The sequence below is a fragment of the Excalfactoria chinensis genome, chromosome 8, assembly GCF_039878825.1.
Source record: "Excalfactoria chinensis isolate bCotChi1 chromosome 8, bCotChi1.hap2, whole genome shotgun sequence".
In the NCBI taxonomy this organism is placed as follows: domain Eukaryota; kingdom Metazoa; phylum Chordata; class Aves; order Galliformes; family Phasianidae; genus Excalfactoria; species Excalfactoria chinensis.
In genome coordinates, this window is record NC_092832.1 from 24,754,791 (window position 1) to 24,772,878 (window position 18,088).

At 42.2% G+C, this 18,088-nt stretch overlaps 1 protein-coding gene across 13 annotated transcripts in view; it reads left to right on the top strand.

Annotated features, from left to right (window-relative positions):
• The window catches only part of FGGY (FGGY carbohydrate kinase domain containing), a 273,209-nt gene that overhangs the window by 90,371 nt on the left and 164,750 nt on the right, over positions 1 to 18,088 (top strand). The gene's annotated exons all lie outside the window — the stretch shown is intronic.

Below are 18,088 nucleotides of genomic sequence, written 5' to 3' on the forward strand. Positions count from 1 at the left end.
ATATCACCATTTCTTGAAGAAGGTTCAAGTGGAAAATATCTGCTCTTCGCTTTGCAGTGCAACTGGAGGTCGGCTGAACTGTCAGGCAGGCTGAGCAACCTTCTGGGCTGACTTGTCCCCTTCTGTCTCTGGGGCAGTGGAGCCCTGGCGGAGATGTCCACATGGCTCAACCCCAAGGAGCTCTCCTCATCTCTGCCTGCCCTGTTTCTTCTTCTCTCTCCTTTCAGAGAAGTTTCAGAGTGTTTCTTGAGTATGTTTTCTGTGTTCTGAGATAACATACGAAAAGGAAACTTCTTGATCTCTTTTTTTTTTTCCTATCAGCTCTTGGGAAGTCTTTTTCCCCTCTCAAATTCACATGACTGTCAGAAGTCGAGGAGCAAATAGGTAAGCAAGCACCAAAACAAGCACAGCAGAGCGAGCCATCTGGTGTGCGGAGGAAGGCCGACTCCTACAGCTCTGATCTCAGCATGAACACACAGCATCTGTGTGGGGCTGGGGCTGGCGGTAATGGGGATGTGCAGCGCAATTAGGCAGATGAAGATCTGGCTCTGACGCACCCTGGGGGAGGAGATGCCTGATGCCCAGGCAATTGCTGCAGAGGCCAAAGGAGCAGAAGCTCCAGAGTAGCAGAAATGAGTGTGGGGCACACACCACTCTTGCAGTTCCTTCCTGGGAAGCATCGTTCAGGGGCTCTGCGCTTAGGATGTTGTTGTGTCTTTTCCTTGAGATGTAAGGAAGTGTCATAACAAAAAAACCAGCTGTGGCTGCTCAGCACAGCTGAGCTTCAGCTTCCTTCCTCAAGCAACCTAATGGAAACAGCATTCCCCAATGGCCTAGGGGGCAGCCAGAAGTTCCTTGTTGTGGCTCTCATGGGAGCTTTGCAAGCTATCGATGCCAGGGAAAATGGTTTCCCAGCATCGGTTTCCTTGAAAACTACAAGCCAGTCCCTGAGTGCCGGCCACACTCTTCTCTGCAGCAGCATTGCCAGCCCTGAGATGAACTCGCTCACTCATCACACCTTGGCAAAACCAACCAGTTTCTGAAAAATGCTGCTGCTGCTGTCTGGTTTTGGGTTGTACTCAGCCCTCACCCTACAGCTGCTGTTGAGAGAAACCGTTTCTTTATGGGAGTGAAACTGATGGTTTCTGAGACTGGGATAAGATGAACCGTCAGCTGTGATAGAGCCAGCAGCAAAACTGCGAGTGGGCATCAAACTGCGAGGTGATGACACCCTGCTCTGTTCCAGTTCTCTTATCTGCTGTTCTACCTCCCCTTCTTAGTGGAAATGGTGATACTACCTAAGGATACCCCTGAAGACTGAAGTAGTTCAGCTTCAAAGATGTTATGGCTATGCAGTTATAAAGTGTTATCATCTGCCACTTTGGAAAGATGTTCCTTGTTTATGTGAGATTTAAAGCAAAGTAGAAAATTGGGCTATTTGTCCTACAATTTACTGGAAAATTAAGTTTCTATAGAAACTACCGCTTCAGAGTTATTTACGTTTCTCTACTGAGAAACATCTTGAGAAAGAGCATTCCCCTGAATGGCAAATAGAAGTTACATTTCTCATAATAATATAGTGTTTACAAAAGAGTGTGTGTGTTCTAAGTGTTGTTATTGGTTGCTCAATAAATCCTGGATCTGTTGAATATATTGCCGTGTTTATAGTAGCAACTGATAACTAATAGCAGACAAGAGACTCGAGTTTACCCACAGGAAAAAAAAAAGGTAGTGACATGTAAAAGTAACGTGTGAAAATTCCTCCGGGCACCCTGTGGTGATGAATCGACACCAAAACAGAAGATTGAATCTAATATCTCTATCAGAGTTGATTCTTTAAAAACTCATTTCTGAGTAAAGTAACAGGGAAAGTGATGACATTTTTAGCTTTAAATGGAGCACTGGTCATATATGTTTGTGAGTGCAGTTAGAATGCAAGGGCTAGTTTCTGTTTGCTTTGCATACATGGGAAAGCGCCTCGTGCTGAGCACATCCAGCTTCTTCAGGAAACCTTAAAATACACACCTTAGAGATTTAGGTACCTGAACACCACTGATGTCCTTTTTGCCAGGTAAATGCTTTCCAAAATGTTAACCAAAGCCTTTAATCAGACCAACAGCAATGAAAGCCTTTGCTCCAAATATAAATTAATCCCTCCACTGATAAATAATATCTGAAGTGGTTCTTGGTACCAAAACATCTTGTGACTCTTGCTGCTGGTGCATGCATAAAAAACCTCTAGGTACCAGTGTAATCATTTCAAGACAACAGTTCACGTCAATTAACCGACAAATGCAACCCCCAAATAATAGCCAATAAAAAAGAGGGGCCAATCTGCTGCTTCCTAAATTGAATTTGCTGTCTGAGATGGCTGAATTATGGCTGTTAGTGTGTGCAGCACACTGGAGCTGTCTTGGCCATTTACTAGATTGTTGTGTCTCTACCATTCCTTTGTTTTGCAGTTTTTCTTGCCCAAGACTTCTCAGAAGCCTTGAGTACAAGACATGACACAGATCCTGCCCTGGTAGCAAATTGTGCAGTCTTTTGTTTCAAGCACACAGCACATACCCAGACTTGCTCATAAAATATCCATAGCAAACTCAGGCGATGCCTGTCTCTCTTATACATTTTTAAGAGCTGTGTCCTAAATCCATTAAAGACTGTGAGGCATGAATAGAATAATCCTTCCTGCCACATGTGTGAGAAGGGATTTGAGATCAAGTAATTGTGAATTTGGGCACTACCGGATTCTGCTGTGAGAGCAGAGTGCCTCTTGCAGTCCCTGTTTGTCTGAATTGCTGAGAAGTGTTTTGCAACACAAAACAGAGGAACTTTGTACAAAGGAAATGGAGATGGCATGAAGGGAGGTCAGAGAAGTAAAACTGCAGGAGTCAGAAGATGGTGATGATAATCCGCACCAATGGAACGTGCTTTCTGATTTCAGGCCAACAAAGTGGACAGATTGGTGCGCTGTGATAAAAGCAATTACTTTTGCACTATGAGGTGACCGTTCTTACTTCATAAGTGAAATCTGGACAACCAGTTTTATACCTTGTTAAAAACCGGCCTTTGTTGTTCTACCCTTAGGAGATGCAGGGAACACGGTGACGTCCCAGGTAACATAGGCAGATTTTCAAAGGAGAAGAAGGGCATTAGTCACTCAGATTGAAAGAGAATTGGGTGTCTTCCTCCCTAGGGCTCTTTATAAAATTACAAACTGCAGCTCTTGCCAGGAGTCCTCTCATCTGATCATTTCTGTACAACTTGAATGTCTTTAATTCGCAAAATTTGCACTCCACCTAAGTGTAGGTGCCAGATATTTCTTTCTCCTATTCTGTGCCTTATATCTTGGAATCATTTGCAGGTGCCCTCAGAGACACGATTCACCCCTCAGTGATGCCCAGGATCATCTGCAGGACTGTGGCTGTGTGAATGGTGCTCCCAAGCAGCTGCTTTAACTCCCCAGAAGCTGGGAGGTGTCTGCAGGGCTGGAAGTGATGCTCTTACTCCTCTGGTGCTTTTGGAAACCTTTCCCCAAAAGCCATGTGCCATGTTAAAGGAACATAGAAGAGCTTCACAATGCATTATCAAGAGCTGTGACTATGAACCCTGACCCTCCTGGTATTAATTCACATTTATTCAGAAATGGGTCGCATTGAGCCCTTATTACTGGGGACACTGAGTTTGTTGTAGATCCTTGAGAGCAGAATCAGTACTTTCTATTTAGAAGCAGGCTAGAGGGCAAAACAGCCTCCATACTCTGGGATTTCACTCTGAAGAAAATCCCTTTGACAGAATCTTCAGTAATTAACTGGTCACAAAACTTCAAAAGCAAAATTTACTGTAAATATTAATTTGGGATTTTTCTATCTTGGTCATCTGCTTTTTTAAAATGACATTTTACTAGAACTGCCTTTACAGCTTGTGATTCCCATTTTTACTTTCAGTTTCCCTCCCGTACTGCATCGCTTGTAAGTAGGCTGTGGTTTTCTCAACATGTAGCTGTGATGCTTGCTGTGCTTTCTTCCCTAATGCTACTATTTAGAAAACAGAGAACAACAACCATAAATAAAGCTAATTATTTTTCCCCATGCATTTAAGTTTCTACCATTAAGGTGAGAGTAACATGCACAGTTGCTCATCAAGGTGTGTTTCCATCGCACCATATTTGTGCTTAGTTTGAGAGTTTTAGTAACATTTTATTGTTGTCTAGTCGCAAATAAGAACCTTGATCCTGCATTTATGTTGCTGGATCCCAGTAATGTCATCATACCTCTGCATGGAGTGGGAGCCCACCCTCCTGGTTTGAGTGCTGGTCAGGAATTAACTGTTAGCACAGTGCAGTGACTTTCTGCACTCTTCTCAGAAGAAGCTCATTATTATAGTAGTGCTTTATTTGCTGTATTTCCATTTTCAGGTCTTCTCTGATTTTGATTACTGTTATATGATAGGGTTGATTCTTTGTTCTTTCCATTTTAAAACACTTGAGGTTACTTCAGACTCAAATTTTCTTAGTCAGTAAATGACCTCAGCTGCTGTTATCATCAGCTTGTACTAAAATCAGCAATACCTGTTCTGTAGGCCTTTCTTATAAGAGCTCTTAGATGTCCTTATAGAGATCAGATGCCCCAATCAGGAGCATGGGATGCTGCAGCTGCTTTTTTCTGCTGTGAGTTACATTCTAGAGCTGTGAAGACCAACGTGCCTTCAGCACTGCCACCCTCTGAGGACAGCTGATGTTCCCCAGACCACTCATGGGAAGGACGCAGCGTTTGACTTTCTGGAAGGGGTTCTCTTGTCTGACTACAGCACCCAAAATATCCCTAGTCCAGAGAGGGGCACCTTCACAAGGTGCTTCGTCCTGCTTAGCTTAGGAAGCTTTCCTTGGGGTGATGTGAGTCATTGTCTGAAAATGTCTATTTCTCTGCAGAGAAAGCCTCAGCTGCTGTCTGGCATCTCACCTCCAGCCAGATACAGGTAGATGGGACAAAGCCTTTCTTTTATTTGGGATTAAAAAGGTAAAAAGATCTTTTGCACTGGATTTGTGTGTGCACTGATGAAATTGAGCGCGTGAAGAAATGCTTAGAGCTGCTTGCGTGATCTTGAAGCAATGCCTTCTTTTGGTGCTGAAGGTAGTAATTCTGGGCATTTCAAGGCAGGTATGAATCAAAGGGCAGGTTCTGCCACTCTTTGCCACATTGGGTGATCCCATTTTCCTGGGAAGTGCCACTGGGGTGGATTCCTGTTTTCTGTGAGGCTGCAATGCAGAGAGACGCGCTCTGAGTCTTCCTTTCTGGGTAGAGCTGCATTTGTCATTTCAGGTCGGGCAGCTGCCCCAAATGAACCATTTCCTTCACATCTCCTTTGCCTGTAGCAATCTTGAACTTGTTGACCTATGTGCCTATTAATTATTGATATACTGTTGCATTATTTAGGCTTGTTTCAGCAGACAGATACATTATTACCAGACAGACATTTGCCAGACGGGCTGATAGATAACATCCTAAAATAAGGCTCAAGTTGCATTTGTACAATCAAGGACTGTAACTTCATTACTTTCCCCCCGACTCCTGCCTCTCACTGGCAAATTACTGCTGTGATACCTTGGAACATTAATAGAAACTGAAATACAATAACAATCTCTTCAGGCAACAAATTCAGTCTTGACCTTGGTGTAAGTGTGCTTCTGGTGCTGGTCAGTCCACAAAAATACAGAGGAAGTCTTCTCTGAAGCTGTTCTTCATAGGATGCTAGAAATTACTTTGTTTGTCCAGCCCCTACCAAGGAAAGAACGGATGTCTGCCTGGTTGCTATGAGCTGTATTGCAACACCCCAGAGACACAGGCATAGACTGATGTGTATCTCCCAGGGAAACCTGCCTTTGATTTTTTGAAACCTCACTGCAGTCATCTTGTCTGTAGATCCAAGAAAAAGGCGTATCAAAATGAATTAGCTGTAATTTAAAACACGCGTGCTGAGCATTTCTGAACCTTTAAAACTATAGCTCCAACCAAAGCAAGAATGAAGTGATACAGTTCTTCGTAGCAATCACATGAAACGCTGGTGCAGTCTGCTGTCACAAGTGAGAAATGGCAGCGCTGAATACGTGACAAGCTCATCCACCTGCTGCTCCTCTTCCTCTTTCTGCGTGCATCATGCTTCATTCTGTCGCAACCAATTTCTCCTCTGATGTCAGAATCCCACTCAGTGCTCAGAACAGTGACCACGTGAAAGCAGAACAGACAGAAAAGAGGAAGGAAAGCAGGCAAAGGAGCGTGCAGACAAGAAACGTGTCTTAAGTATTACAAATTGAATGGCTTCTTTATTTTCTGTAGCCTCCCTTCAGAGACACAGTCAATTTTGGGGAGAAATTATGGAGAGATGTGGCTGCTGTTTTCAAAACCTAACACTAGTCCTTATTGCCCTTTGGGTACATACTGCTGCAATTCAACACACTGTGGGGTTTTCAAAGCTGTGTGTCCTCCTAGCTCCTTGGATGCCATTAGTGAAGTCTTTACCCTTTGTAAATCACTTCTGTCTCATTTCTGATTCACTGCTGTAGCAGAGCTCAATCTGAGCCCCTGCTGAAGCTCCCTTGGTCCAGTCCCAAACAGAGCAATGGTTGGTCCCACCACCAAAGCTTCTTTCTTTCTCTCTTACACTCCTTACTACGTAGCCACACAAGCATTTTCCCTGGCCTTGGGGAACACCAGCCACATGTGCTACCCTTTCAATAGGGTACCCTCTCAAGACCAGCCTTAATCCCTTCATTTCTCCCCATCCAGCACCCTCTTTCCCAGAAGTCCAGCCTTGTGCAGTGGATTTCAGCTCTAACAGCCAGGCACAGCTGAACAGATAAAGGAAAGACAGACACATTATTTGGGCATCTGTTAAAAGAAAAATGCTTCAGGTTTGTCAACAAGAGACAAAACAATAAGGGAGAAAACTTGTGTTGTTTTCCTCACTGTTCTGCAGTGTCTCTCAGGTCATGGTCACTCAAAAAATGGTTTTCCTGAGTGATGGACAGCTCTTTATTTTCCAGTAGTTCCCCATTTGAACAGATGAGCATCGGAGTTTGACAGTCCTCCCTTCTAGTCCTGGATACGATGGAAGAATTTATCCCGTCCATGCTGTGGGTTTTATTTCTCTATAGAGATGGGGAAGCAACTAACTCCCACGCTCAAATTAAATTTCAAGTCTGACATCAATAAAAGTATGAAAATCCCCAACACTGAATTCAGAAACACATTGTAGACTTTCTAGATTATTTCAGGCTGGCTTACTGGAATTAAATTACATGAAAGTCATAGAAAACAGCACATTCTTATGTAAAACTCCACAAAACAAGTGCTGTGATTTTAACTGAGTTGAAGAAATACAACAAGAAGTGTAATTTTTGTTCAGGGCCATGTGTGAGCTTTTGAAAATGAAAAGGAAATAAATGATCCGAGACACACAAAGCATATGTCTGCAAAATAATGATAAAGCATGTACTGTATCTGGACGTCGTAAGTGTGGTTATTAATTCTTGCTGCTGTTGTGGCTGGAGGCTTTTGCTGTGTAAAAAAGCCCATGTTGCAGTGCAGAATGATTTTGATTTCTACTGCATCTGGAATAATACATTCTTCTTGCAATAACACGGTGGGTTCTTGTCATTTGAAGGTTCATGCTAGGATTAACCAAAAAGTCATGCTCAGAGGTATTACCAAGGTCCCTTCAGCAACCAAGGACCTGTCTATTCCCAGATTCATCACCACTTAATGTCCATCTTCTGCCTGGATGTGACTCCTACAGCTCATGCTACAGCCCAGGACCTGGTACCTGAGCTTGAAGCTCTGCCACTGCAACTGTGCTGTTCCCAAGTCAGTGCAGTGGTGGTGCATCGCTCTTTGGAGGCAAGATATTCAGGGTATGGGCCAAGAGTATAATGCTGTAATTAGTTTTTACTTGTTGAGGATGAGCTCATATTGTAAGTACATATGTTCAGCTGTCAGCTTGGTTCTTGCAACAAAAGGGAAAGCAAACTGGTAATAAATAGAGAAGTTGCATAAGCTAGTCTTCAAATAATGGCACTGGGTGGAACACGTGAAATAGGAGCTGTGGCTACAAAGCAGATTGCTGCTTCCTATTCTTCCTATGAGCACAAAATAAGTTACAGCTGTTTAAAATGATGCAGCAACTGAGGTAAATACTGAAATCCTAAAGATGCCTCTCCATCTGTCCTGCTATTCTTGTTGAAGGATTTTACACTGAGAAATGAAGAACTGAGCTCCAAGCCTTGTTGTCTTCCAGTGCAAATGAAGTGGTTACATTCCAGTGTATGAGCAACAGCATTGCAACGTCATGTTTGTATTTCCTGATGTGACGGTTGTTGGTGTTGCAGAGGGCCTTGAGGTCACAAGTCACAAAGAACTGAGTAAGCAAGCACTGACTTTTCAGTACTCTTTTGAAGGAGAGGGAGAAGGGCTTCCTCAAAAACAAAGGCATGGCATTCCGGAGATATGGAAACATGGCTTGAAAAAAGATACCATCATTTCAGTTTTTTAAAGGTTTCAGTCTAGATTTAGATTGTCGTGATTCATTGTTGCAGCATTTGGTTGTATTGCATGATGTATTTTTTAGTGAAGGCAAGTTAACGTGACCAGCAGGTGCGTATTTATCTATCAACACATTAGCATTTAAATCAGTGAGTAGTTAAAATGATTAATACCATCCCAGATTTCTTTAAGCATCATCATTTAACATTAAGCCACAAATATCTTCTTTCTTTAAAAAGCACACAGCATTTCTTGAGATGTTTGGTTTTGATAACGCAGTGCTGTGAGATACCTGAGACATGAATGTGTTTCAGTTGTGGTTGGACTTGATGATCTTTGAGGTCTTTTCCAATCCAAGCGATACTGTGATTCTATAGAAGTAGCAGATTGTCCTTGTCCTTTTATGACAGCTTAAATGCTCCCAAGCATGCGTTATAAAATGTAGAATTTCAAAGCACTGAATTCCTCAGAACTAAAAAGGAAGTAGAGAGTGTTAACTTTTCATAGAGAAGCCTTTGGCACACTTTTTTTTTCTGACTTCTTTATGTACATTTGAGCATCACAAAGTTCTGGAAAGAATATGAGAAGAATGGGCTCCTTAGGAGAGTGGTATCCAAAGCATTGATTGCCAGAGCACATCTCGTAGCCCACAGCTGCATCTTTGCCATACTTTTTCCTGAGGACTTCTCTGACATGCAGTGTTAGAGATGCTGACATTGTGGTGGTCTCTATTATGACGAGTTATTCTGATGCTCAGCAGCTTACCCCAGGCTCTCCTCCTTCTGTCATGACAGTGACCAACACATTTATTGCTTGATTGAATCTAGACATGAACATGACCTCTGAACTTTTTGGAGAAGAATCTCATTTGTAACATGAATTTTTCACCTGAAGATCAAAAGCTTAGGAATAATTTTATCCCCAGTTGTTGGCTTAATCATCATCATCTTCTAATGAAATGTTAATGTTTTATGGGGAAGGAAGGAATTATTTTCTGGGCAGCTCTGTTCTGAAGGAAAGCCGTATGACATGGTTATAATCAAGGTTTTACAACTGCTTAAGTGGATCAGTGCAGGAGGGAGTCATTTACACTGCCTGGAAGTGGGGAGTGGTGTATATACACCATCATCAGGGGTACTTGATTGAACCTTAAGAAGAATTCTATTATGCTTTTTGCATTAATTATGCTTAAGAACATCCCTCTAGTGATACCGGAGCTAATTTTTAATTGATACACTTAAATCAGTTCCTTCATGGACAGACATTTGTTCATTATGAACTCATTTTTACGCGTGGCCACCCTCAAAGAAAGCAAGCTAATATTGTTCCGTCAGCAGTCAGGTGCATTACAGAAGCAATTGCCGTTTCTCTCCTTCTGATGTGTTTTGATGGCACTCATTTCTTCTGGCATGCTTTTAGCTCCTGGTGATTCAGATGTGTCAGCTACTATTGCTGTAAGGAAACACTGATGATGGATTTATAACATCCAGACTCCAACTTAGTGACCTGAAAAATGGCTAAGAATGTGCTTCTGAAGGAAAATTGGCTTCAACCATACAAATATATGTATGTATATACATATATATAAAATAAAATAAAAGCTTCTTAATTTCCTCTCTCTACATTTTAATGAAACATTTTATCTAGCTTATAAATCATGTCTTTTGCCTGTGGAAGTTTTCTCAGTGAGATCTATTTGGGGTAGTTACCGAGTTTAAGGGAGGGCATCAGCTTAGTCTCTGTACACGTGTCTTGTAATGTGTCCCTTAAACTGTACTGTAGAGTGGTTGTGAAATGACTCCCTGCCTATAGTCAGGTGGAGTTTGTCTAGGCAGAGAATGTGGAGGTGTCCAAAGAGGGGCACTCTGCAGGTTGCCTCTGGGAGCCAATGAAGCTTGCTGGTGATGCTGATGGTGCTGTATCAGTTTTAGAGCAGCTCCTGTCTGAAATCAGGTCTCCCTGTGCTAACCTCTGAAGAGCCGTGATGGAGATCACAGCCTCAGTGCCAAGTATTAACACTCCAGACAGAGGTAGATTAGAAGACGGAAAGGATTAGCAAAAAATTGCAGTCTGTGCAGGCAGAGCTGTATTCCAGCAGTGAGATCAGATGTCAGGACTTCAGTGCTGCCGTCCTCGCTCAACCAGAAATCTTTCTGTACTTGTGGGCAAGCTGTTCTAGCTTAAAACAGTCATAGGCTATTAAATACTGAATTGGATGTACCTGGTATTTATTTTTCATCTAAGTTGTTACAGTGGAGGAAGAGCTCCCTGGGACAGTGTCAGCTCTGTGCCACTCATGCTGGATTTGCTGAAAGCTTTGCTGCATCTCCTGAGATAAAGAAGAATCTTCCCAACACTGTCCCACTGGATGAAGTCACATCTTAGATCACTTTTCAGCCTGACAGCAGATTCTCCCTTGACCTTGGATAAGCTGTTTACCTCCTTTCTTTCTCAACTTAGCATCTGCAAAATGGGAATGACCGTATGTCCCTCACTGATGAGTCACAGTCCTGTGCTCAGGTATTATCCTAAACTGTAAGACAGTAAGACAGATCTATTCTGTAAGAGAGATTTATTCTTGGGCTGTCTCAAGTAAACAGGGTCTCCCAAGCGTAAGTTAAACATGTTGTCTCTACTGCAGTCCCATTTTGAGGGCTATCTGGATTAGGGAGGACAAGTAAAAGGAATCTTTTAAAATGATGTCTATGCTGCAAGTCAGATTAAGTGCTTTGAAGTTGCATAAGGTCATCCTCTGTTGATGCTGGACAGAAGGGGTCAGATTATTTGGCTTTGAAGAACATCAGGATGTGGCTTCTTCCCCTCCCTTCTCTGTCAACCACTGTAATATTTTTTATTTCCCATGGGGAGAATTTAACTTCTAATACAGGCTACCCCTGGAGCACCTTGATGTGCATCTCTAATAGGGCCACAGGGATTTTCTAGTATATAGCGCATAATCAGAAATGCTTCCCTTATGGATAGGTTCCGTGACACACCCTAGGCTGAGGGCAGAATGCTGTGGTTTTCCTTCAGCTTCAAGAGACTGCGTTAACCTTCTTCTGCAAATCACAAGTGGAAATACTCGGTTCTCATCACCACTGCTGCTGTAATGGTGAATGGGAAGTGTAAGTTGTTGACCACTGAGCAGGTAGAAACCAGGCAGAAGGATAGAAAGGTGCCCTTATGCACCACATTCCTTGAATATTAACTTTTAATCTTGAAGTGCATTCGGTCTTTGGCCTCCAGATTGAATGAGAGATGCAAAGCCCTGCACCTTGGCCTGAGGACATAGCAGAGCACAGACAAGGCTGCTGCAGCCTTTGGGGAGCAGACAGAAATGAAAGCCACTTGTGTCTCCTCCTCCACACTCCTGTCCCCACAGAGCAAGCCCTCCAGCTCCTTCAGAGGGGCCCCTGACATTCTTCTATATGTGAGGAGCTGTGCCAGGAGCTTTACCTGTTTGCTTGTTTACAGCTCCCTGCTCAGACCTGATGTCTGCTTTCTCCTTTCAGCTCATCTGCAGACAGAGGCCTCAGGGTTTTGGTTGGGTGCCATCAGACTCCTGCTTGCTCCGGCTGTGGTGTTCTTCCCCAGACAATGACTTCAGTAGCCTCCAGGCATCTCAGATCCTACTAACAAACATCTCTCCTAACTGCCTTATTAACTGATTACTGTAGTAAGATAATAATTAACACCCTTACTTGTGTCTTAGCTCAGCCAAAAATATTCGCAAGTGGACTAAAAATGCAGAAAACGAATAAATGATTTATGTTTACTATTTTAATGGAGCTACTTATTAGCAACGCTCCAGTACAGAGCACCATAAAGCAATCCTGATTTTGTTACGGATTTAGAATGTGGTAATGAAATGCTGCAAGGAATAAAATGGGGAAATGCGCACTGATCCAAGTTCTGCTCTTAGTTGTATTTAAAGATCTTGCTGAGCTGAATCCTAGAGAGGATTTGGCCAGGAAAGCCTTGAAAAGGAAAGAAATCTCTGACATCTACGCATTCCAGCTTATCAATTCAGAACCTGTCCCAGCCAAGTGTGCCTACCCTGTAAGTAAACACACAGAAAAGGCAAGTGGAGGACGTGTATATCTGCAGCAGATCAGAAGGGTTGTGCTCACACACGCTCTGTGTGCTGCTGACTGTACAAGGCATGAGGCAGAGGGCAATTCAGCCTCAGCAGAGGATGAGGGAGGGAAGATGTGCTGAGCTTTTCCACTCATGTTTTCATGGATACTTCTGTACAATCAGGGCAGGGCCATGAAACCTAAAAAAGAGAAGCACTTCTGTATGAAATTCACTATTCCAATTGCCAGGAGAAGTCTTGAAATGAAAATTCTTATCTTCTCTCTGTCTTGACTGATGTAATGATTCAGGGCTCCAAACTCCAAAGCTTCAACCAAGGTCTAAGCATCATTCCACTTTCTGGGCTTAATTCCCGAGGCTTTGTTTTGGGGACCTGTTGGCAGCGAGATGAGCAAAATGTCTGGGCAGACCTCTTCCATCTCAGGCTGACTTTCTGATTCTTTGTATGAGTTTCTCCCCACATTAAAGCAAATCAGTGCCAACCACCTGTGATGGCAGGTGGGGTGGTGTGCCTGCTCTGTTCAGGGAAGGTATCCATGCAGGTGTATATCCAGCTTGAGCTTTTATCCTGAGATACGTATTTCATATTTAGGATATTTCTTTTTACATGCAATCTAACCAGTGAATTCTACTAGTGAAGTTTTACACATAGCTTTACACACCCGTATCAATGATTACTCTCTAGGGATACTGGAGAATTTTCCAGACTCCCTTTTCTTGTCATTAATGTGTGAATGTCCACATCCTGTGGGTAGCAGCATTTCTTAGGCAGTCCTGTCAGTCAGTCACATACAAGCTGAGGGCTCCAAAGCTGCACTTGTCATGAAGAAATACATTATTTTAAGATAACTGCCATTCCAACCCCTCTGATGTGTCTTAAAATGAAGTATTGCTCTATTTTTATTTTATTTTTATTTTTTATTTTTAATTTCCAGATGTAAAAAAGACTCAGCTTCAGGGCAGAGACGGTCTAAAAGCTTGTGCTAATAAATCCATGCAAGTTGAGTACTGCTTAATACATATTCTGCTTCAAGTGCTTTTTAAATGTATTATCACCTTTAAGTAAATACAGTGGAAGACTGCCAAATGCCTGGATGCTCTTCTTGGTAAATTTATGCATTTCTATCATTAACGCAATGAAATGTTTAAACTTTCATTGAATTTTGCTAACTGATTTGCAGTTTGAATGGTAGTAATTTTATGCATCTATCAATTACCATTTAAATAGCTGCTATAATATTTCTGGTTAGGCAGGCAAAGCACACTTGCCAAGATACTCTTCATCTAAATTAGATTTGGTATGAAGTATTCTAGTAATCACAAAACAGAAGATGCATCCAAGGCATGAAGAGTTCAGAGCTGCTCATTGCTGCTACGAAGCAATATTGAGCCTAGCAAAAATATGTCTGGGGGGTGGTCTCAGGTCCTGAGCCTACTGGGCAAGTCCTTTTGTACTGCACATAGTTTGTGGTGCAAGAGGGTCGTGATGCTGCCTCGTCCATTATTATTTATCAGTACCTCATACCTTACTATTGTTACCACTCCTCCTCTACTCAGGCAGATGCGTAGGCTTTATCTGAGTTATGATTATGCAGCCGAGAGATTTACCTCCAAAATGGCAGCAGGTATAAGGATCAGTAGCTTGAACACTATTGTCACCTCCAATAGATGTCAATACGCAGCAGCAGACTGTGTTGACAACTGATTTGAAATCAAGCCCTACCAGTTTAGGAGCCAAATTCAAGGTAGACATTATAGAAAATTGATTTTAAAAGAGCTGTACGTTGCCTTTGTAACTTTATGCTAATTTTACAAAAGGCTTCTGGCAAAAGATTAAAATATGTGTTGTGAACAGTCTCTAATTTATATGATCCAGCTTCCTGCATGATAATTTTCCTTGAGTTTTGACTAAAAGGAAAGACATGAAGTGATCCTGTGTGTTTTTCTGCCTGTTTCCCTCAAGGATAATTTCACAAGCAAGTGAAGAATGGATCGAGTGCCTCATTTGAAGATACAGAAAAACATTTTTCCATTCCTACTTGGGTTTAGTTTTAAAGTGACTAATAAGAAGGCGGTGATTGCTTCGTTAGCATGCTCTGAGCTGAGTGCATAACACAGTTATATACTTCAGGTCTAATTAAAACACTTAATTGATTTGTTTTAACTAAATTAACAGACATCGGGGAAAAAACGATTTATGGCAGATTTTGAAATATTTTCCACACAGCTGGGCTCAGCTGAACAGAAATATCTGTTTCATTTCTGGATAATGTTATGAAGATCAAAACCCTTGTTATTGGGAAACTGTTATGAAATAATCTTGCATTTCATCAGCTCTGTCCATTATAGGACAAAAATTTACCAGCTGATTTTCATAGATTTCTCATGACTTGGGTACGGATGCCTCTGGGGAGGGAGAAAGTGCGGGATAGGAATAACTCAGGGATGTTGCCATCAGAAAGAGAGTTAGTTAAGATGCAGATTTCCTTTGATCAGATTGGTCAGTCAGTAACTCGGTTACCCTCATAGGCAAATACAAACAAAGTTTAGAAACCATCTTCTTCCTCCTTTTTTTGTCCCTGTCTTCTCTCAGATTGTTTCTGTAGTTTTGTAACCTGGCTGTGCTTCTTTCTGACTCGGATTTATGCTAACGATATGGCATTTCACTTCTAGTTTTTAGCGTGGAAGCAGAAATGCTGATACAGCAAGAGAGAAGCTCTACATCAGTGTAGCTGCTAGAGACTCAGTGGCGGTGTTACAATACATCCCCCAGCATTTTTTTTTATCATGCCTTTTGCCTTGTAAGAGAGGGGGTACATCTGAAGGAGAGCTTAGAAGGTCTGTAAGTTGAATTCCACATACAGTGTTTGCATTCAGTTAGATACTTGAGCTACCTGGGCTGCATGGTCCATAAGACCATGGCATAAGACCACTAGGGCTGCCAAAAGCAGCAGCTCGGCCCTTGGGTGGACAAGGCTGCATTCTCTGCCACAGAAAACTATTTAGATTGTTGAGTTTCTTTGTGAAACATACAGTTTGGTTCATCAGTTCTGTTTGCATGGATCGTGCAGTATTTTGCCTCACTGATTTCAGTATGCACTTGTTGCAAAAACAGAAAAGAGCCTCAGAATCAGACCCATGCAAATGGTCCAGAGAACAAATGTTGCAAATAAGTGTGCAGACAAGATGTGCCTTGGAGGCAGTGGTGGTTCACTGCTCATGCATATCTGTAGTAGCTGACTGTAAGGAGTAGTTTAGAAACCTCTGGTGTGAGAATGAAGTGGAGCTGCTGAAAGTGCTGTGGTTCCTAAATTTATTCTGCTCTTACATTTACAAGAATACATGGAAATGAGTGTGTAGCTACATGCACAAGGAATGCACAGAAAGAAAACCTGAAGGAAAAGCAGTAGCTGGGCAGCCTTCCGGTAAAACCCGCTCTAGTTTTTAGGAACAGCTCATAATCCACTGTTTACAAACAGCAGTAACATAAATGTACAGCAGAAATGACTCATAGTGAGACAAAACCAGAAAAAAAATGAAAGCAAAGTCCCCAAATTGCCGCTACATTCTGACACAGGGCACTAAAAATAGGCAAATTCAGAATGAAAGTACAGCACAGTGCACAGCTCTTCTCTGCCAGTGCGTGGGGCAGGGCCTGGGGCTGAGCTGCACTGAGTGTGTGGGGGGCAGATTTTTCTCTTGAAATGTTTTCCTCCAAAATATGGTTTCATTTGAAGTAAAAATTTCCTCAGGAACTTGTCAGAAGCAATTAGGTTTCATTCAGGTTCCTTCAGGCAAAGTGATCTTCTGATAACGTCAATCAGTTCGTGTCAATATTTTCGTTCATATTTGCGTCTTTCTTGGTTCCTTCAAGGAGTGTTAAGAATTAAGTTTAGAAATCAGGATGAGATGAACCCTTTTGATCCAGTAGAAATAATTCAGTTGACACGTAATGGCCTGTCTATTTTTAATGTCTTTCTGTGGGGAAAAATACAAACAAACAAACCACCACCACCAATTCTTGCAATCCTGATGGTACAAACTGAAATCCTGATGGAAGAACATTAGTTTTAATAGAAAATCTTGAAATGCATGCTTTGTTCTCTAGAAACAATTCTGTGCTAATTGTGATGGCATGGAGGGTGTTGGCTGGATCATTATGGTTCTGTATAGGAATGTAAACAAGTTTTGAAACAACAACTTCTTCTCAAACAGAAATCTGAGGTTATTCCTAGAGAAAAGAGAGAGCAGAGTTCCTCAATGTCCTTCAAAATACAACGTGTTCTGAACTCCATAGTCAAACCATATTAAAGGCCTGGGAGCTGTGCAGAGAAAACTTGTACACGTGCTGTTGATTTGCACACTGGGCTGTGAGGCTTTAGTTTGCTTTGCTGTGAAGTGACAGCTCGACATTTAGAGCTTGGCAAGCTGGGGAGGGAGCAAGGGTGTGCCCCTGGCTGGGCAGGGCCAGCAGCTGCATGGCTGGGATGCAGAACTGGGAAAATGAGGAGACAGAAATTCCTGTTGCTTCTCACTCTCTCCCATCCCACCAGGACAGACTGTTGGCTGTCTCATGCTGGCTGTTATGAACCCAATCTCCATTCAGGTCTGTAAGGTCGATTCCGTTGGTTTTATCACTGAGATACTGTATGCTTCTGTAGAAAAAAATACAGTAAAACAGGGAAGGATCAGCAGCACATCAAGATCATTCCTAGCAAGGCAAGTGTTTGCCCATTTTACTATTCTTTCATCAATTAGTTGCCAAAATTTGTGGTTTCTAAAACATGGAAGCCATTGAGTATCTCTAGTGTAACACTGTTGTAAAGACTCTGAAAGGAAGTACCTGTAGTTTGCTGCTTGTTTCTTTGCACTCTAGGAAATCCAAACTTTGTGTCTTGGTTCCACACTGCAGCAGGAAGAGGTTTAGAAATGGAAAGTGAAAGCACCTCTGCTCGGTTTGCCTTCCCTTTGGGCGAGTGGGCATACAAATACAAAGCTCAAAAGCACAAATAGCAATCAGATCTCCCCTTTGCACTGTTAATGAGTACAGATTCCACAGCTGGAGAGTGAAATTAAAGATAGTCCTGTGTGCCCTTTTTAGCATTTGAAGTTACACTCTTTTCTGTTTTTAATGTAGGAATGCAGTGATCTGTTTATTATCTATTGTAAGGCAGAATTGCTTTCAAGTGAAATGTCTTTAAACTGGAAAAGGTTAAATCTCATATGAATAGACTACAAGCATGATATTGAACTTTTCCTTCATGCCATTGCCAAAAGTTTCTGAAATCTAAAGAGGAGTTGGTATGGGAGTAAAAGCATCACTAGTAAATTATTTTAGGCTTTGAGCAATAAATGCATGTGAGAACGGGGTCAGGAAAGCCTGTGAACCTGCCTGAAGTGAGTTTGCAGTTCTGAAGAAGCTGCAGTGAATTGTAGCTTCAGTGGTGGCTCCCCAG